The sequence below is a fragment of the Anopheles ziemanni genome, chromosome 2, assembly GCF_943734765.1.
Source record: "Anopheles ziemanni chromosome 2, idAnoZiCoDA_A2_x.2, whole genome shotgun sequence".
NCBI lineage: Eukaryota > Metazoa > Arthropoda > Insecta > Diptera > Culicidae > Anopheles > Anopheles ziemanni.
In genome coordinates this window covers 51,013,099-51,035,188 of record NC_080705.1, presented here as the reverse complement: position 1 = coordinate 51,035,188, position 22,090 = coordinate 51,013,099, and positions in this window count along the sequence as shown.

Sequence of the window (22,090 nt, the reverse complement as noted above, 5' to 3'; positions counted from 1 at the left end):
GCTTATTCAAACAAAATGAAATAGCCTATCTAAGCGTACAAAATATTTTTTTATTCTTAAGGGTACCTTACTCTAATCCTAATCGACTATCTCCTCCCCATTTATACACTTTCTGATATATTTTAACATGTTCCTATAATAACCTATAATCACAATCTTGGCGGGTTATTAAATCTGCGCCATTTTTTATATACTCCATTAATTCTGTCTCATTTTGCGGCCGAGCTCGCCCCACAATTTGCTTCCATTTTGAGAACATGTTCTCAATTGGATTTAAGAACGGGGAATATGGAGGGAGATACTCTAATCTTACATTATTATCCCGAGCAAATTGTCTAACAGCAGCCGTCTTATGGAAGGCTACGTTGTCCATAATTATAATCGGTGCCGTAATGCTGTTCAGTGCAAATCCGGACCTAAGCCTATCCAGGAACTCCAAAAATATGGCTTCATTAAAAGCGCCATCAGTCGCCCCATATGCTATTATGCCGTTTCGGGTCATTGCGTAGCAAATCGATACGTTACGGCTTCTAATTGAAGCCACTACCTGGGTAGCCGGTTTGCCAGCTACGGCACGCCCTCGTTTGCTTCTTATTGAAATGTTAAATCCTACTTCATCTAAGTATTGCTTACGTTCCTCGATATTTGTTTGGTTATTCCGGCGCTCCGGAATCAATTTCTCTCTCTTCACAGTGTAATTAAAATCCGACAAATAATTATTTATAGTTGAAGTACACAGCTTAATTCCGAATTCACGCTCGCATCTCTCACTAATTTTTTTCAAACTTATTGAGCAGTCCTCGTCCACCCATTCCTTTATCTTTCCTAGCTGGTTCTCGTTTAGATTTTTCTTATGGTCCACTCCTCTTTTCTTGGTATTATCTATCACTTCTCCTTCTTTTAAATATTGTTGAACTATTCTAGATACGGTTTGTGTAGCAAGCGACGTAATTTTAGCTATTTCGGTAACCCTGTACTGGTCATTGTACAATTTAACAATATTTCTTTTCTCTTCCAACGAAATACATTTTCGACCCGGCATTTTGTCTGCAAAAGAAAAATTAAAATTAGTTTCACTATTTACTAAAACAGGTACCTACCCATGAAGAGGATATCATAGCCAAATAGCATCTTTCGGTCAAAAGTACCTTTGTTCCCTGTGTAATTTCCTATTGGTCCCTGTGTGTAAGATTGTGCTGCAATGACTGGAAAAAGTTACTAAAGTTAAATTTGTAAGTAAAGCAATGTATCCACCAATCTAGTAGCAAAGCCAAACTCCCGGCCTTGTGAGCACAGGATATACATAAAATGAAACCAAAGTAAAAATGTGTTTTGATTATACCTTATGTGTGTTACTTACGTTTGGTAATATATCTAGCTGAATTAGATGAATTATTTGCTAAACTTCACGTAACTGAAACAAAAGACTACCACTGCGGATGTGCTGTACCAAGCATACACGCAGGCGCAATTACCAAAAGTACAGATTAACATAAGCTTAAAACAATTTGTTCCGTCTAGATCGGAAGTTACGGAACGCCTACAGGTAGGCAATATAGTTTAGAACCAAACCTTTAGAACAGAGTACAGAATAGAACTGTAAAACGCGAAACGATATGAAAGACGTAGCATAAACGATCAGTAACCAAATTACAGCGATAAGAACTGTTCATCGCTAGCCCAGCATTGTATGGAACTAGTATACAAAGCAGTAGTTAGTATTTAGGTATCACTATTATAGCATAAGTTTCTAAAAACCGTAAAAACAACAACAACTATTATAGCATCGTATCGTGGGATGCCTTGAGGTTACGAAACTGATGAAATACATGGACACTTGGAATAGAGAAGCGCATGCACTATCTATCGAGGCAATTAGATCCGAACTTGAATCCGACCCACGGTAGTTCACTTTGGACACCTTTTTGCTGTCTAAGTCTCCATAAGTTGGAAAGCTAGAGTACTAGTCTGTTGGCCTGTCCATCGACTTTACTGATATTTCCAGAGCGAGTAACCTCAATCCGCGGAGGTTACTTCCGAGCTCTTTCCATCCAGGCAGTGGTGCCTTCCATCCGCTGAAGTCACTCCCTGGATCCTTCCTCACGCCACGAGGAAGGTCGGTGCAAGTCTAAGTTCGTTCGGCCGCATACCGAACACAATTAATATTTCAAGCTCCATTGCAGAACTTAATCTTCCAAGCAACTTCTAAGTAAATTATGACCATAACTAAATTGAACCAAAGAAAGCGCGCTACTGTGGCGCCTCTAGTGGCGTCAGCCGGAAAATAATATTTTTAGTAGTATTAGTAAACAATAACAATGAAGTTGTGAAAGTTTCAGACCTGTACTATTTTTTTCGCGAAATGCCGAATAATGGAAATTGAACGACCAAAAATGAGCCCGCACAAATCAGTTCCAGCAAGAGTCCCAGCAATCTGCCATGGAAAAACTTGCTGGTACTACATGACAGCTGCAAAAAATTTGAATTTTTGTCAACCGGGTATGAACCTTACATCAAATGTTCAATGTAAGACATATTTAAGTCAAGAATGCGTGGATCCGTTCACCGAATTTTGATTTACTCTTTTTTTAATGGTGCGTTCTGCCCCATTGTTTACATTTGGAAAGCTAGGGCGTCTTACCCCACCTCGGCCGGTACATCTTGCCCCACTCTAAGGATCGTCCGTTTTATGTAATTTATTTAAAATTTTGAGAATTTTAAAACAGTTTCTCTTCGGTAGTCGTTAAATACCATTATCAGGTAGTATAAAAAGGCCTGTGTGTTTAAAAAATATAATATCAAAGCATGCCATACCTTACATAAAAGTGGCAAAATATTAGATCATTTAGAATCAATTTGGTTTTTTCTCGTTTTCTTTTTGAAATGGTTGATTCGTGCAGTGGAATCTAAATAGGTTGTATTAGATACGTTGATGAACATATTCTATTATTTGAATTATTTTTAAATGGCTTAATTCAGCTTAAAACAGGCCGAGGCATCTTACCCCACCAGGGCGTCTTGCCCTACCTTCCCCTACATTTTGATGAGATTATACTCAGGCAAGAGGTATATTCAAAAATTAAAGTATTTTTTGGTGCAGAAAACTGTGCTCGTTTGACAGTTCAAAAACGCAACCGCATGCGTTTGCGCAATGCTGTGCCCACAAGGTCAATTGTAAATTCGAATCATATGTCATGTAGTTACAGCAAGTTTTTCCATGGCAGATTGCTAGGACTCTTGCTGGAACAACATGACAACAGCAAAAATTAAAATTCCGTTAACCGGGTGCTAGCGGCTTAATTTTGTTTTGTTTAGTACAGAGCTGTACAACTGCATATCAATAATATCATTTGTCAGATGTGTGTCAGAAAACAAGCCAAAATAGCCTTGCGAGCTGTCATGTGTTACGTTTCCGGTTCAGACCTCTCCTGGGGTCTACTTTCGTGCTGCTGAAAGATGCAGTTCTTCGATTACAGTTTCCTTTCCCAGCAATCCTTGATGTTTGATCTCTATTTGTTTTCCGTTGACGAACTGATTGTTATTTTATGATGTGAAATAAGTGGTCGGTTATGGAAAGTAGTGAATCCGGCACGTCGATAGAAGGGCAGGCAATGGTAAGAGCAAGTTTATGTGTGTGTGTGTGCATTGGGTTAAGATCACTTGGTCAGGCTCAAGTAATAATACAAACGAAAGATCGTGGCGAAATAGCTTTTTCCAATTAAAGTTTATGCTATATTGTGATTATTGTTTTAAACTTTGTTTTTCTTTCCTTTCGTATCGCAGTGAGGTTTGGAGCACACTTTTTAGGAACGTGAGCAAGAACGACATTTTCAGTGCAAAAAATCAACGAAATCTTTTATACGAAGTTGTTTACGGCGCAACAACGATTAGTACGAGAACCTGTATTTTGCCAAGATGTTGAATTAATAACATCATGTAAAGTGGTGAGCAACGTTCACGAAATCATTCGTGCGGTAGTGGTACGTATTGTTACTAATCCTGCTGTAATGTGATGATTAATAAGTTTTCTGGAGTAATATTTTGGATGATTTGATCGATATTTCAATCACTTCAATGACAGTTGTTACTAGCGAATGGTGTTGACAAAAAATATTGCTACTTGATGTTGAAGATAGTTTACTAAAAAGTATGTAATTATTCATGTTTTAGGTCAATCAAGATTCTTGAAATCTAATTTTCGATCTATGCAGAAATGATACAACATTACGTAATTGAAAAATTGATCATTGATAGGACTTCGGACAGAGTCGGTACGCCTCTGATTACGAGTAAGGGAACAAATTGTTCGACTTAGCGTAGGAGGATATATCCCGACTCGCATAACGAAAGAAGAAGAAGAAGAAGATAGTTTACTAAAAAGTATGTAATTATTCATGTTTTGGGTAAATCAAGATTCTTGAAATAGAATTTTCGATCTATGCAGAAATGATACAACATTACGTAAAAAAATGATCATTAACCATTTCACATGTATGCGTGAATCCTGTATTGGGTTTTTCTGATTTAGTTTTGTATCCATTTTGCCATTTCAGTATATACTCGTGAAGTTTGTGATTGTGATCAATAGCGTCCACGAAGACGAGTGAGAACTTTATAAATTGTGGTGAGTGTTCATTGTTTCGCTTGTTGGATTTTTTAAGTTGTACTAACACTTGCATGATAATTAACACTAACGTTTCTAACATTTATATCAAGTTAAGCGTTTCTGTGATTGTTTAAGATCAGTTAGTGAGACATAATATGTGTTGAGTACGGCGAGTCTCTTACATTACAATACATCTTACGATTTCATGTTTTTAATGCTTTGGATGGTTTATGTAGCTTTATATAATGTTAAATAGTTAAGATTTTGCACCCCGGCAGCCCTTGACCATCATCACTGGAGAGGATACGAGTACGGAATAGGGAGATGGTGATGTTGAATTCAAATATCTTGTAAATAATGAAACTGGTTTATAATATATATCCTTCAGATTGACTGGTTGCTCAAAGACTAACTGATATGTTCGGGGTGTGCTTCTTTTATAGACAGCTTTCTAGATTGCTTTGATATCACCCCCTCTCAATCCGACATTCCTATTTTTTCCACCAAACATTTGAATTGGGTAGAGTCGAGAGATTTCGTAAATAAGTCTGCTAACTGATCATGAGTACCGATAGCTTCAACACTTAATTTTCCTTTTTATATTAAATCTCTAATGAAGTAGTGTTTCACATCTATATGCTTAGTTCGTTTGTTTTCTAGATTTTTGGCCATACTTATACAGCCATGATTATTTTCAAAAATCCGAATTGGTCCAGTAACAATATGAAGATCTTCCAAAACACCACTTATCCATATGGCTTCTGCTGCTGCTGCACTGAGAGCAACGTATTCAGCTTCACTTGAAGACAACGATACAGTAGATTGTTTCTTGCTACTCCACGACACAGTATTTCCATATACTTTGAAAACTGATCCACTTACTGACTTTCGATCCTGAGTATCCGATGCCCAATCTGTATCAGCATAGCCTACAAGGGTTTCTTCATTATTATTCTTGTGAATCTCTAGGCCAAGAGATTTAGTTCCGTTCAAATATCGTACAACTCGCTTTAGAACGTTCCAATGTGTCGTGGATGCATCTTGCTGAAACCTTCCGAGATAGCCAACTGGATAACACAAGTCTGGCCTATCGCATAGCATTACATACATTAAACTTCCAAGTAATTCTTTACAAGGTTCACCAGCACCAGAACCACCACGTTCCAATTGAAGAACCTTTTCCATTGGTGTTTTTGTCGGATTGCATTCTTTCATGTTGAAGCGATTTACAAGTTTTTCAATATTCGCTTCTTGTGACAACTTCAAAATTCCTTTGTCCCGATTATATTCAATACGCATTCCAAGAAAATGTTTCAGCTCTCCACAGTCTTTCATTTCAAAAACTGTTGCCAATTTTCTTTTAATTTCTGTCACAGAGTTAAGGTTTCTTCCAGCTATCAACAGATCGTCCACGTACAAGATGATGTATACTTCATCTCCAGGCTGATGACGCACATATAGACAATAGTCTCTCTTTGATCTGATAAAACCAAGCTTCTCGATCTGGCAAGTAAATTTCTGGTTCCAACATCGTGGGGATTGCTTTAACCCGTAAAGCGACTTTTCTAACTTGCATACCATTCCTTGAGGAGCCTTGATTCCTTCTGGGATATTTATGTAGATATTCTCTTTCAAATCCCCATTAAGAAATGCTGTGTTCACATCCATTTGATGAAAGAAGAAACTTTCGTGAACACCTACTGCAAGCACGATCCTGATCGTAGCCAACTTTGCTACTGGAGCGTATGTTTCTTCATAGTCCAAACCGGGTCTTTTTTCGAATCCTTTGGCCACAATTCGCGCCTTGTATCGCACTGCTCGACCTATTTCATCTTCTTTGATTCGAAAAACCCATTTTGTTTTTAATGGCTTTGCATTAGCAGGACACGGTATTAACTTCCAAACTTTGTTTTTCTCCATTGATTTCAACTCATCTTGTATAGCTGCCAACCACTTGTCAGAATCTTCACAATTCAAAGCCTCCTTGTAAGTTTCTGGAACATTCATTATAGATGAGTCTCTGGCAGTATATACCTTAAAATCTGAGAAATGACCAGGTACTTGGCGCTTCCTGTCACTGCGCCTTAGCTGGTTACCGTCTTCTAATTCCATCTCATGTTCTTTCGATGAACAACATTCTTCGCCATCATTCAAATTTACATTGATCACTTCTTCATCCGGTATTGGTTCAACAACTGCAACGACTTCCCCCTCTTGCTTCGATATTTCTGGGTTTGATTCCGTCAAATATTTCGCAAGTAAATCATCTGTATTGATAAACATTTTTCTTTCTTGCTTGTCGAAACTATGAACTGCCTTGTTTTTGTTTGTGTCTATACTGTACGGAAAACAGGATTCGTCGAACCTTACATCTCGAGCGATGACCACTTTTCTTTTTCGACGATTCCAAAGGCGGTATCCATTAGGAGCGTAACCAATCATAACTTCCTCATTCTTGTCGTCCAACTTTTTTCGCAATTGAGTTGGAATCCACGCATACGCCTTACATCCAAAAATCCGTAGTTTTGACAAGTTTGGTTTTCTCCAAACCAACATTCCGCCGGCGTTTTTTCTTCCGGTATTGCTGCCGTTGGACTGCGGTTCATTAAATACACCGCTGTTGTAGCTGCTTCATACCACATTGACTTCGGCATCGAAGCATCTATCAACATAGTTCTTACTTTTTCCATCAATGTACGGTTAAAACGCTCAGCCACTCCATTCTGCTGAGGTGTGTATCCAACTGTAGACTCAACTTGTATACCTTTTTGCCTATGCAATTCTCGTTGCGCAATCGAGCCATATTCACGACCTTGATCTACAATCAGCTTCGATATTTTTGATCCAAATTGTGCGGTAACAAGTGCTTCATACTCCTTGAACTTTTCAAATACTATCGATTTGTTCTTTAATGGATAGATCATCGCGAAGTGTGTTTTGTCATCAATGAACGACACATAGTACCTAGTCCCATCCCATGCTGGTGGATTGATAGGTCCACACACATCTGAATGAATTCGTTCCAGAATTCGATTTGCTCTCGGTCATGTTCCATGGAAAGTTTCGCGGCACTGCTTACCCTTTGCACAAGCGTCGCAAAATTCGCTTCTTCCTGGTTCGAACTTTACTCCCGTTGCCAAATTCTTGCGTTCATTGCATCTTGGCTTAGATGGCCTAGACGACGATGCCATATGTTATTTTCTAGTTAGTTACACATGTTGGCAGTATGTCTGTCCACTCCGAGTTCAAGTTCATACATGTTCCCTTTCACTGGCGCTGTAGTGATAATTTCATTATTCATTTTTATCACAGCTTGCTTCTTACGGAACAAAACTTCTGCTCCCCCATCCGTTAACTTTTTTACGGATATCAAATTGTCGCGAAGGTCTATTACATATAAAACATCACGAAAGTTCAATGGTACACCTTTGTTGCTAATGCCGTTAATTTCGCCAATTTCATGTGCTTTTATATCAGTATCATCTTTTGCCACACTCAAAGATACTGGCGACGACAATTTCTTCACCAAATCGAAAAATATCTTTCGATTTACTAAATGGTCACTCGCTCCGGAGTCCAATTTGAATTTGATGAAATTGTTCCCGTTCGTCTTAGTAGCCAAATCTTTTGCTAGCATGAAGCTGCAACCTTTATACCGAGTAGCAGCATGACTTTCTCTCTTTCGGCAGTTCTTCTTCATGTGTCCTACCTGACCACAGTTGTGGCATTTTCCGTTAAATTTTCCAGCACGTTTGCTTCTAAACGATTTGTTCCCTGCAAACGCCATAGGTTTCACCTCATCCATACCGTTCTGACGATCCAAACGTTTATTTTCTTCGGCTAGCAGGCGTTGCTTCACAATTTACAAGTTTAGATCCTCTTCTTTAATGTTTTCAAGAGCCGTAACCAGAGGATCATATGAGTCCGGCAGACTCAAAAAGAGCTGGGACACCAGATCGCTTTCTTCCATGTTCCCACCGGTCATTTTCAGTTGCCTTACCAGGTCGTCAAAGGCCAATAAATGACACCTCATTGACGATTCCTCTTTCATCCGCAGACGCCCAAGTTGTTTCCGCAAGAGCGTCTGATTGGCCACAGATTTTCTAGCGAAGGTTTCGCTTAAATTTGCCCACATATCCTTGGCGGTTCTCTGGTCCTGGACCACTTCTAGGACTTCATCTGCTAGGAATCCGACGATATAATTTTTTGCTCTGCGATCCGCTTCCGTGAACAATTTTGCACTAGCCGCCTCTGATGGCACATCTTCGTTGAGCGTTTGCAACACACCAGCCGCATCCAAGAATATCTCTACACGGAAACTCCAGTTTCCGAACCCGGGACCACCGGAATATTGTGGAATCCCGTGCGCAGCGTCTTTCGGGGTTCCCATAACCTCTTGCAAATAGTGAAACTGGTTTATTATATACACTGGGCCCAAAGTTAATCCGGACGCTCAGAAAATGAGCATGCGTCCGACTTTGTGGTCGATTTTAGAGTACTTAGAATTGATAACAATCATTTTTGTTCATTGCATCTTCTTGGTGCACCTTCCTACGAAGTACGTGCAAAAAGAACGGTGGAAAAAATCGTACCCAAGCGGCGCAATAAACAATAGAGTAGAAAAAGTCAGAATTTTGACGGCCAATCGCAAAGTCGGACAGTTATATTTCATCATATTTTTGTTAGCAAAAGTGGTGTGAAAGTTAGTTTCGACACTTGATATTTGTTATTATCGATGCAGACGACTCTTGGGCATCGTTAGAAGCACTCGGATGATTCGATTTATTATATTATTGAAGTTTTTATTGAAATATGCGTCACACTACTTTGTTGGAGCGAAACGTCATCATTTATCCATCATAACGATGGAAAAAGATTTCAAAACATATGAAATTAGACTTACATTAGCAAACTAACAGATTCAGACATGATTAAAAAGAATAACACTTCAAAAAGTATCCTAAAATCACCAAAGGACTGCTCTTTGCAGTACACAATTCGGGAGAGGGAAGGTAGAATGATTCAAAAAACCATTTGATGTAACCCAATTACTATTGCTCGTCTACTAATTCTCATCCATTCCCCTAATATTATGTAATTTTCCAACTCCTTTAGCCTACATGCACTCTCATATTATTTAGGAACCTTCAACAACTCGGACAGTTTTGGTGAAACCCTTTCCCTCGAACGCACCATATGTATCGCCTTCTATCTGAGAAGAAATTGCGAATTTTTGTGTCAACTGTAAACAGGACTTGCACAAAATATCATGATTGTTTAACTTTAACTATCTTTTCGACGTAGAATGATATAATTTGTTCCTAAAATCATTATATAGATCGATATCATTTCTAGCAACAGAATCGTAGTTTTCAATTTTTCTCCGATATTAATGATTTCTTTCCCGGGGTTCTGGCATGCAGCCCATTCCAGTGTAAATAGTTCCTTATAGTTAGAGCACTTAACAAACACTTTTAGTAAAGTTTCTTTTAAGTAGTAAAGTAGTAAAATGGTTGAATCGATTGGTTCTTCCTCCCCTTTCCCGAATTGTGTGCTGCAAAGAGCAGTTCTTTGATGATTTTACGATACTTTTTGAAGTGTTATACTTTTTAATCATGTCTGAATCTGTTAGTTTGCTAATGTAAGTCTAATTTCATATGTTTTGAAATCTTTTTCCATCGTTATGATGGATAAATGATGACGTTTCGCTCCAACAAAGTAGTGTGACGCATATTTCAATAAAAACTTCAATAATATAATAAATCGAATCATCCGAGTGCTTCTAACGATGCCCAAGAGTCGTCTGCATCGATAATAACAAATATCAAGTGTCGAAACTAACTTTCACACCACTTTTGCTAACAAAAATATGATGAAATATAACTGTCCGACTTTGCGATTGGCCGTCAAAATTCTGACTTTTTCTACTCTATTGTTTATTGCGCCGCTTGGGTACGATTTTTTTCACCGTTCTTTTTGCACGTACTTCGTAGGAAGGTGCACCAAGAAGATGCAATGAACAAAAATCATTGTTATCAATTCTAAATACTCTAAAATCGACCACAAAGTCGGACGCATGCTCATTTTTTGAGCGTCCGGATTAACTTTGGGCCCAGTGTATATCCTTCAGATTGACTGGTTGCTCAAAGACTAACTGATATGTTCGGGGTGTGCTTCTTTTATAGACAGCTTTCTAGATTGCTTTGATATCAAAATAGGCCACTCATTGCATGGAAGGCCGATAGCGAGCGAAGTAACGGGTCATTCTGGCCATAAGTAGTACGACGAGTGGGAAGTAGGAAAAAAGGTCTATCGCGAAGATGACGCGAAGGGATGTAGAAGGGTAAGGACGATAGGAGGAGAGGAGCATCAAGGCTATGGTTTGCAATGAACAAGGATTGGGTGGTCGCGTGTCGTTGCTGAATGGTATGAAGCCCAAGGAAATGACTACGCGAAGGGAAGGGGGGACTAGGAGCTGTGGGGTCGTTTAAGATACGTCGCACAGCAAGGCGCGTAAACTTACGCTGCACACCTTCCAGCCTGTTCATTGCTGTAACCCCCGCAGGGGACGACACAACATAGGAATATTCCAATATTGGGCGGACCCAGCAGCTGTACAGCGCCCTCAGACAAAAGGGGTCCCGGAGTTCCGCTGACATGCGCGTTATTAGGCCAAGTGCCCTGCTCGCTCTGCCACAACAGAGTTAATGCGGTTGACTTTAATGTAGCAAATTTTTGAATATGCTTAGTTAACATGAAGCTCAAAAGACTTAAAATACATGAGCAAGTCTAATATACAGTTGCTCCCAAAAGTGAAGATGCAATCTCGTCTCGTACAGTATAACTCCAATTATCTTGGAGAATTCTCATCATAGCCGTAGAATTCTGAAACCATATAGTAGAGGAACTTGCAACACTCCAAGTAAGCCTCTAACACGATTTTTATAGGCCAAATTGGCTTAGTTTCAAGCCAGTACCATTTTTCTTCTTCTTCTTTAATGGCCCCCTTATAGTTGACCACGTTGTGCCGACATGGCCTGGTCACCAAATTTATTTATTTATTTATTTATTTATTTATTTATTATTGTTGTTCAGTTATCGGGCTGTGAGCCTAAATAACGAGGTAACTTACACATATAATACATAGTTAAGACGCTATACTGAAACGAAGGACCTGACGTAACTGAGATACAGACATATGGAAGTCGACGGAAAACCCTAGCTTATTGTATACACGCAAGCATTGGATCAATGGATCGTTGGCGCCAAATTCACTTACTCTGTAGGGTATCCTAATTAATGTTCTGCCTCTTAAATTTCTGCTTGGTGCCACAAGTTCAATATTCTCAAGAATGAAGGGAGCATCCACTTCACCATTAAGTAATTTATGGATAAACAGACATTGAACAGTACTTCTTCTGGCTTCTAAGGTTTCAAGGCCGAACAAAAGACATCTTACGTTGTACGGGGGACGCGGCATTTGGTTAGCCCATGGAAGACGATAGTACATAACACGTGTTACTTTTTTTTGTATTTTTTCAAGACGTTCAATTTTCGTAACATGGTTAGGACACCAGACAATGCTTGCAAACTCCAGAATTGGACGAACTAGGGCACAATATAACGATTTTAAACAGTAAGGATCCTTAAAATCTGTCGCAACACGAAGAACAAAACCTAGCATTTTGGTCGCTTTGGTGATTATGGTCTGGTAGTGGCATGAAAGGTTAAGCTTACTGTCTAAAATTACTCCTAAGTCACGTATCACAGTGCAACGAGGAACGCCAAGGTCAGTAATTTTGTAATCGAATATCACAGGTGTCTTTTTCCTTGCAAAGGTTATACAGTTACATTTGCTCACATTAACATACATGTCGTTTTTAGTACACCAGACAGAAAATGAGTTAAGCGCGTCTTGTAATTTTTTGCAGTCGTCAAGGCCCTGCACAGGAAGGAACATTTTCAAATCATCGGCAAACAGCAGAACATTCACATTACGTACGGTGTAGGCGATATCATTAATAAATATTGAAAACAGTAACGGGCCCAGAATGCTGCCTTGGGGGACACCGGACGAGTTACAAAATGATTCGGAAAAACATGACCCTATTTTGACACAAATTTGACGATCTTGTAGGTAACTATCGAGCCAATTAACGACATTGATATGGACACCATACTTAAGGAATTTAGCAAGCAGAATACAGTGATTGACCTTGTCGAAAGCAGCACGGAAGTCGGTGTAGATAGCGTCAACTTGCTCGCCCTTGTCAATGGTGTCGTAGCAAATGCTTAAGAACGATAGCAAGTTGGTCTCAATAGAACGCTTCGGCATAAAGCCATGTTGTAGAACGGAAATAGACTGACTGAAAGCACGATGGACATGGAGGTGCATGATTTTCTCGAACAGCTTACCGCAAGCACATAACATTGAAATTCCTCGATAGTTACACACATCTATTTTGTCAGATTTTTTTGGAACGGGAAACATCCAGGACGATTTCCAAAGAAGCGGGAAGCGTTTCGACTGCAAGGATTTGTTGAACAAAACAGTCAAGACAGGTATAAGAGCAGCCTTGCAGTTTAGTAGGATTGCGCTTGGGATGGAGTCAGGCCCAGGCGCGAACGATGGCTTCAATTGAGAGAGTGCAGCACACACCTCAGCTTCAGAAAGAATGGGCAATGTTAGGTCGACTTCCTCGTTAATGCCAGTTGTAGCTGGTGTGGTGTCGTAACTGGTCGAGGAGTTGCTGGTGTAAATAGAGGCAAAGTGCTTCGCGAAAGCTTTGCAAAACTCGGCATCTCCGGTGATCGTTTTCCCTTGATAGACCAGGGAGGAAGGGAGCCGTTTGCTAGACTTCTTAGTATTCACGAAGTTCCAAAATGCCTTGGGATTCTTCTTAAAGTTGATCTCGATTTTTCTAATATGTGTAGCATAGGCAATCCGATTGAGCTCTTTGTAAATTTTGGCAGCACGAGCAAAGTTTGTCTGGTGAAATTCGTTTCGCAAATGACGCATGGTACGTAGTTTTCTCAAAGCTCGATTTCTTTGGCGTTTCGCACTTTGAATCGAGGAATTTGTCCATGGTGGTTTCTTGGGTTTTGAGAAACGTGGGACAAACTGGTCGAAGAAGCTGTTGATCACTCCAGTAAAGCTCTTGACATTTTCGTCGATGTCATCATCCGTTGTAACCAAGTCCCAGTTTACAACAGAGAGCGCATCGGTGAGACCAGCGAAATTCGTTCGTCTGAAGTTAAAGTCACGTTGCGTGGAAGCGCGAACTTGTGAAATGCTGCGGCACGGGATCGACAAGCTGGTAGTTAGTGCAGGATGGTGCAAGTCAGGATCGACCAAATTATCCTGGCACAAGTCAATTGGACTCAGAAGTTCGGTGGAGTCTTCATCGGCAAAAACGAGGTCTAACATGGTGTTGTTGCGATTCTGGATAGTATTCAGCTGTTGAAGACCAGCGAAATAGATGCCGTCGAGAAGAGCCTCGCACGCTGACGAAATACGGGAATGAAGAAGGTCAAGCATCGGGAGGTTATTCGGCATGTTCCATTTTAAGGAAGGTTGATTGAAGTCGCCAAAGAGGATGAGGTGATCATTTAAGAATTTGTCTCTGATGTTATGAAGAGAATTGCAAAACAGGTTTATTATGATCGAATTGGTTGTTTGGTCTGGAGGCAGGTAGAAAGAACCAATGATCACAAATGTTTCTTGAACTTTTGCTCTAACCCAAAGGCACTCTATGCTTGATGAGTTGGGTGAGCACTGAGTTGAAGTGTATATTGACTTGACCGCAATGAGAACCCCACCACCTCTGCTTTTTGTACTGTTTGTGGCAGAACGGTCCATACGATATACAATATATCGGTTGGTGTCGAATAGTAGTGAGGATGGAATGCTATCATCCAGCCAAGTTTCAGTTAGAACAATCACATCCCAGTCAGTGATCGTAGAGCAGGCATAGCATTCGGTGGTTTTGGTGCGCAATCCTCTGACGTTTTGATAAAAAATATTGAAGCAGCCAAGTCGGGTCGAATTAATCAGTTTTTGTTTAAAAAAGTCGAGCCAGTGAGAGAAGTATTATGTGATGTGGTGGCCTCCATCTGGTGCTCGGACAGACCAGAGGAATCTTGTCGTTGTGCTGGTAGACTTGGTTGTGAAAGGAGCTGTTCGGGGTCATCTGAAGGACGCCAAAAGTACGGCACGTGCTGGCGGTTGTCGATAAATTCCCGGAACATTAAACCCTGTGGCCATGAGGAAGGGTCCAAAGCCTTATTGCGGAGGCTCATGGGTAGCCCGACCTTGTAGGATAGGAAGGTCAAAGTCCCTGGATCCAAACCGCGGGGGAGCAGTGGGTAAATCAAGTGATCGTCAGTATCTAAGCATTTCAGGATCAAAGCAGCAATCTTTTCCTTTGTGACCTCGGGTGCGATACGTGTTAGAAAGAGCCAACATCTGGGCTGTTTTGGCACAGCTGGCACCGTTCTAAACGATAGCGATGGGGAGGTGGTGGCAGTTCCCGTCAGGAGCTGAGGTGGAGCCGGTGGCGAGCGGTCGGCTAGTCTACGTTTAGGCGCACTCACCGGAGTGCCAGAGTGAATCGGTTCAATTCGGCTGGTCCACGCTTGTGAGTGTTGAGTTGCAGCGCGAATGGCGCCTCCGACGGAGCTCATTGGAGCAGTATTGGTGAGATTGGAAGGATTACTACTTTTATCGAACACTTCTTTCCGTAGCGACTCTATCAGCTCCGACTTAAAGGTGTTGAATCGAGCCTCCAATTGGCCCAGGAGCACAGAGAAACCACCTGGATGAATATCTCTGCACGACTTGCAGGACCAGAAAAGCTGTGAACTCGGGCGTTTTAGTTCCTTAATGATACCGGTGGCAAGCCCGGTGCACTTGTAGTGGAAGGACCTTCCACAGAAGCCAGTACACACACACTCTCCATCCGTAACGTCATCTCCGCAGGCGGAGCACACTGAGAACACAGATGCCATTATCCGGGATATCACGCACACTAAACAGAAAAGTAGCTATGGCAACCGAAGAGTATGATCGAGCACTGAACTTTAAAATGTTTGTTTTAGCACAGGACGCCGCGTAAACTTCACTATCAAGACCCAAAGTAGCAGGCGAAAACAGTCAGAGACGCACAAAAACTACAGCCATCAACAAACAACAATCAAACACGATGAAAAACGGAAAAAACCACGGAGCCAACAGAAACACATCCAATGCCAATGACAGTTGTTTCCTCAAATGTTCTCCAGGTAGCTCGGTCCATGGCTGCAGCTCCATCCCCGGTCGCATTCGATGTCCCGCAGGTTCTGGTTCACTTGGGCCATCCACCGAGCTCGCTGAGCTCCTCGACATCTCGTGCGGGGCGGGTCGCTGGTGAGCACCTTTTTGGTGGGGCATGAGTCCGGGATCCTGATGACATGCCCCAACCAACGAATCCTGCTGGAGTTTGCCACCGTCAGGATGTCCGGCTCGCCATAGAGCTCATCTACCTCGTGGTTCATCCTTCTCCTCCACACGCCCTGCTCACCACCGAAGATAGACCGGAGCACGCGCCGCTCGAAGACTGCGAGAGCGTTGGCTTCCTCCGTGAGCAGAGTCCAATATTCATGCCTATAGAGAACGACCGGTCTAATCAGCGTGCGGTATATGGCACACCTAGTGCGTGGTAGAAGCCATCTGGACCCCAGGAGTTTGTGGAGTCCATAGTAGGCACGATTCCCATGAACAATGCACCTCCGGATTTCGCAGCTTACGTTGTTGTCCGGAGTTACGACAGTGCCGAGGTAGCAAAACTCCTCTACTACCTCAAGTTCGTCGCCGTACACTGATGCACTGCTCCCCAGCCTGGCTCTGTCACTGTCAGAGCCTCCGACGAGCAGGTACTTTGTTTTCGTCGCATTGATCATTAGTCCAATCCTTGCGGCCTCGCGTTTCAGTGGGGTGTGCGCCTCGCACATCATCCTAGTGTTCCGACCGGTGATGTCGATGTCATCCGCGAAGATGAGAAATTGCAGAGAGCGGGTGAAAATCGTGCTACGGATGTCGAAGCCCGCGCTTCTCATGACACCTTCCAGAGCGATGTTGCATAGAAGGCAGGAGAGTCCATCACCTTGCCTCAGCACCCCCTCCATTGTGGCTTCTAGTAGCCGAACCAGCTTCTCGGGAAAGTTGTGCTGCCGCATGGTCTTCCATAGCTCCTTCCTATCTATGGGATCGTAGGCCGCCTTGAAGTCACTTCTGGAGGATCTGCCGTAGTGTGACGATCTGTTCGATGGTGGATTTGAAACTTCTGAAAAATTCCAGTTCTGCCGCTCTTTCTTTGGTGTTTTTCAAGATGTTTAAAACATCATTTTGACCATCGTGGTTTCAATGAATTCCAACGTTTCCACCGTTATGCTAGATGGTTGGTATTTAAATGCTTCGCGTCAAGCTTCGTTTTGTTCGTTCTCCACACAATGTTTGGCCCATCGATACAAAAAAAATATTTATTTTTCGTCAGTGAACAATACTTCGGAATTAATATTTTTTCGGACAGTTTCAGCAGAAATTGACCATTTTTTTATAAAATATTGTTTATTGTGCGTGTTAAATATGCTTACATTTCTAGTTTTTACAATTGTTTACATGCAACAATCAAGGACGTTTATGTCAATCACAGCATCATTGTTTTCAATGTTGTGGATTACATAGTTAGAGAACAAACGTAAAACAGATATTCGTTTTGTCGGGCTATGTCCACTTAGTCGTGGGTAACGAAGGTCAGCGAAGGAGGACGGACACCCTGTTGCTTCTCCTCTCAGTCGCTGCTGCAGCAAGTCCCAGGCCGGAGCGACTCGTGGACACAAAGCAAATTTGTGCTCCAGGGTGTCTACAGACGCACAATACGAACAGTTGGGGTGTGTGGTTTTCCCCATTTTCAAGGAAAGCTCTCCATGTTCAACTTTCCCATGAGCCAGCATGAAGAGTGTTGTACGCTGAGTGGCAGACAGTCTCCTGCTGCCGATGTTGGCCCAGACAGGCTTCCAGCGGATTGCTGGCGCCCTTTGGACTACTTTGGGGTCAGGTAGTCTACTTATCATCATCCGACGGAGTGATCGGGTAGACATCTTCCTTCTGGTGTCAGCGTCGGCATAGGCGAGCTGTTGAATAACAGTCCGCAGGCAAGGGTACGTCGATGGTACTGCTGACCTTGAAATATTGTCAATTCAATCGCTCGGCCAGAAGTGAACGAACTAAGCCCCATGTCTTCCTGTGTTGCAACTTCTTTACTTTCTGTAACTCCATTTCTGCTTCGGGGACTCATGCCGGTTTCTTTATCAATTGAAAATTACGTGCCGTGTGGCCACTTAAGCTGCTAATTGACGGATGCAATATTTCAATGCAATGAAAAAAAATTGACGTTACTACCAAAAATGACAGTCATTGCAATAAAATGTGCTCACGAGTCCGACCGACGATCGCTAACCGTCCGCGGTCATTCCTCCTTAAAAGCGGATCGCCGGGTTGCAATTGCAACTGGCTGTCCCGCTTTGCCTTCTCGGCCACTTGTCTTTCGACCCAAACGAAAGTTGTCGACGCCAATCAGTATTCGGGGCCTTGCTTTAGAATACGATGGTGCTATCAATTTTTTGAGGTGGTCAATGCTTGCCGTTAATTTCGTCTGTGCATGTAACGCAAGCGCCTTGACGGTTCGGACGGTGGACAACTCGTGAATCTTCGCTTCCGGATGCGATACTCTCAGCGCAAGCCTTACGGAATCGGGTTTCGTTCTACGATGATGTCCGGTCCACTACAGGCCGATTCGACTTCGATTCGAAAAATACTGATTTGAGATTAAATTTATATAACTTTCTACGATTTCGTGTTGCGTAGGCGTGAATAAATTTCACATAATCTATCGAATAAAATCACGGTGGTAGAATGATATTCATTAGTCGAGGTTCGTTTCGGGATACATAAGAATGATTTTTGATAAAGATTGGGTACATTTTAAAATATGATTTTGTAGTAAAGCAAACGGTCGTTTTGCATTTGTGAAACTACCGACTCACATGAAATGTTTCACTGTCAATGGCGAGTCGACATAATTTTGCTTGAAAAATCATTTCGTATGTTTGGATCGTTTACCAAATGTCAAAGTGTAGAAAACGGTAGCAATACATTTCTAGTTCCGGTCTGATACAATGACTCTGAAGTAGGTTTTGCACATAGGCAGGCGAGGCGTTAGTTAACTTGTACATTTGATTGTTTTTAAAGTTCGGCCGTAGTTTTGTAAAGTGAAAAGAGATTTTGTGATAGTGTATTACGCCAGGGTGTTTGCTCCTACTAGTGATGTAAAAAAGTGTAGAAAGGTGATTTTGTTGTTCCGAGCTGATTTGACTCAAAAGTAGGCTTTGTATGCTAGGTGTGCGTTTGCCAACTTGTACATTTCAATTTGGGCGTAGTTTTATAAAGTGGCGCCAGTGACAGTGTATTACGCCAGGGTGCTGGCCCAAAATACAAATGCGCAGCGTTCTACAGTTTTGAAACTTTCTTAAGGTGTAGCAAAGGCAAAGTGTGTATAGAATTGAGTTTTTGCTTTATTATTACAGTCTGCTGCAAGTAAAATCGGACGCTCGAAAAAAGAGACGATCTGCTGTCTTTCCGCAAGCCTACAGCATTCCCGGAACCGAATATTGACCTTCAACGTATACATTTCTTTTCGTCAACTCTTCCTCTATGTAAGAAAGTTGAAAACGGAACCAAAATCGATTGTTTTACTGAGATACGGCCCAAAATGTGCGCGAAGACCCGAAAGGCGGACACGCAAGTAAAATCGGACAGGTAGGTTTCTTTGCCGTTTGGTGCACTTTAAGTGGTCGCATGTCGTTCTATCACCACATTTATGAGTTGGCCACTATTGTTCTTTGTAGTTGCAAGGTAGACAACAAAATTATGAAACAAAAATACTTAAATTTTAATCAGAAGCAACGTACTTAACTTCATTAGTATCAGATGAGCTTATGCCCAGATTATGATCAATAAGATGGGCCAAACATGAAGGTAAACTAGCTGCGATGAACGCAGAATAGAATCGGATAATCTTATGAAATGAATGTTTGTTAATTTCATTACTGAAGCCCTGGGTTTAACCAAATCAATGAAGCATAACCCAATAACCCACTTGGAAACATGAAAAGAAGAGTCAATAAAGGAAGAAAACAACGATTAAATGAAAAAAAATCATCAAACATATTTACATAGTCAAAGGTATTACCCATTAGCTTTCATTTTAGTACAAACAAATCTTGAAGTTTGGACATGATTGATCAATCATATGGTATCGTAGCTCCGTCGAAGTCCCTAGGAAGCTGCAGTCATACACGGCAGCATGAATAAGGTATATTACATCAATATTCTCAAAATTAAGTCAAAACCTAGCACCTAAAACTAACATTTGAGGTAATTTTTTGTATTCTATCAAGATTATAATTCAAAACACACATTTCTGGATGCTAGATTATGGGTATTATTCAACTGGCCAAACTGCTCAATACCGCTATCTAATAACAATACTCTTGTGGGTAACAAAGCAGTTGTAGGAACTTGTGCTGTTGGTTGTATGACTACAAACCAATTTAAAACTTTTTGAGAAAATTTAAAGACGTGAACTGCAGAGTTTATGTAAAAAAAATTACAAAAATTAAGTCGGAAGCGAGCCAAAATGGCTACAAGTTTTTATCGCTACAAGTGAAAACTTAAGAAAATACTGGATTTTAATCACCTGTTTTGATTATTTGCATTACATAAAGTAAATTGTGTCAGTAAATTATGATAAAATATCATTGTCAGTTAAGTTTTAACAAAAACATTGCAAATACTCCACAGTCAAATAGTAACATTTTTTATTTGCATACACAACAACTTATTGTTATTTTTTGTGTGGTTTTTTGATGATAATGTTGGTACCTATAAAATAAATATAAAAAACAATAGTGGCCAACTCATAAATGTGGTGCTAGAACGACATGCGGCCACTTAAAGTGGATCAAACGGCAAAGAAACCTACCTGTCCGATTTTACTTGCGTGTCCGCTTTTCGGGTCTTCGCGCACATTTTGGGCTGTATCTCAGAGAAACAATCGATTTTGATTTCGTTTTCAATTTACTAACATAGTGGAAGAGTTAATGAAAAGAAATGTATACGTTGAAGGTCAACATTCGGTTCCGGGAATGCTGTAGGCTTGCGGAAAGACAGCAGACCGTCTCATTTTTCGAGCGTCCGATTTTACTTGCAGCAGACTGTATGTTTCAATGATCGTAGTCAATTGTTATTGGCCGTTAATAAATCTTGAGTCCTGTTTTCCATCCGTATCAATTAAGCAATTGAGAATGTCGAAGCTTTTGTCCAACTATATTTTACCTTCAATTGAACGACTTAAGTGGTCGTTATATGAGAAGCTGCACAAGTTTAGTCTAGCTTTACATAATTTTCATCTTTTTTTCTTTACAGGTGCAGAAAATGTACTGAATACACAATGTTCTAGAATATTCATATTGTTTGGCGGCAGAACAAAAGATGAATACATAATTTAATGGTGAGTAAGCAGATTAATTATTAGTTTGATCACCGAAATTATTGGCATTGAAACTTGAATATTATTCGTTTTAGGAGAAATGGCAAAAGATTGATGTGTAGATTTTAGGCGACAAGTAATAAGTCGCACGGAATAGCTTTGGTGTTCCGTAGGCGCGATAAAATTCTTACCGTATTATTCCGTGTACAACGACCCCCTTTTAGTTCACAAATTATCAAAGTCCGATTAAGTGGGTCGTTATACACAGGTAGTAACTTTTCTATTCGATCATAGAGTGGAGGTTAAAACACGTACAACATTGTTACAACTGATGAAATGTAGAAAACAATTTTTTAAATTTTTTTCATAAACATAAAAATTTGTTTTTGGGGATCGTTATACACTGAAAAATACGGTACTTTGCTATGTTGACAATGATGGAAAAATAGTAAACAGCGGTTGGCTGGTATGTTGCAATGTTTCGTTTCGTCAGAAATATGTGCAATGTGATGTTAATAATTTGATTTGAATTTTCAATGACGGCAAATTTCCTTCCAACTAATGTGGTGAGTTGATAATTACTATGAAACCTGTGAAAAGGTACGATTGAAATTTTAATTACTCTGCTTTTTGGCTTCTTTCAGTTTAACCGAATATCATGGCGTACTATTGGTACTTACCAAATGCTGCATTATAACTAGGCATCGTGATGAGGTTGGGTTTGTGATGTGACGTGTTGTTGATGTTGGATAGTGAATGTTTACTAACGGTAAGGGATAATTTCTACGTTATGTGCAACGGAAAGAACATCACTACTGCAATCCAAGGTAAATGCTTAATTTTTTTCCTAGGTTGTTTTGGTTTGAACTTGATAGTTTCATAGATTTTAGATTGAAAA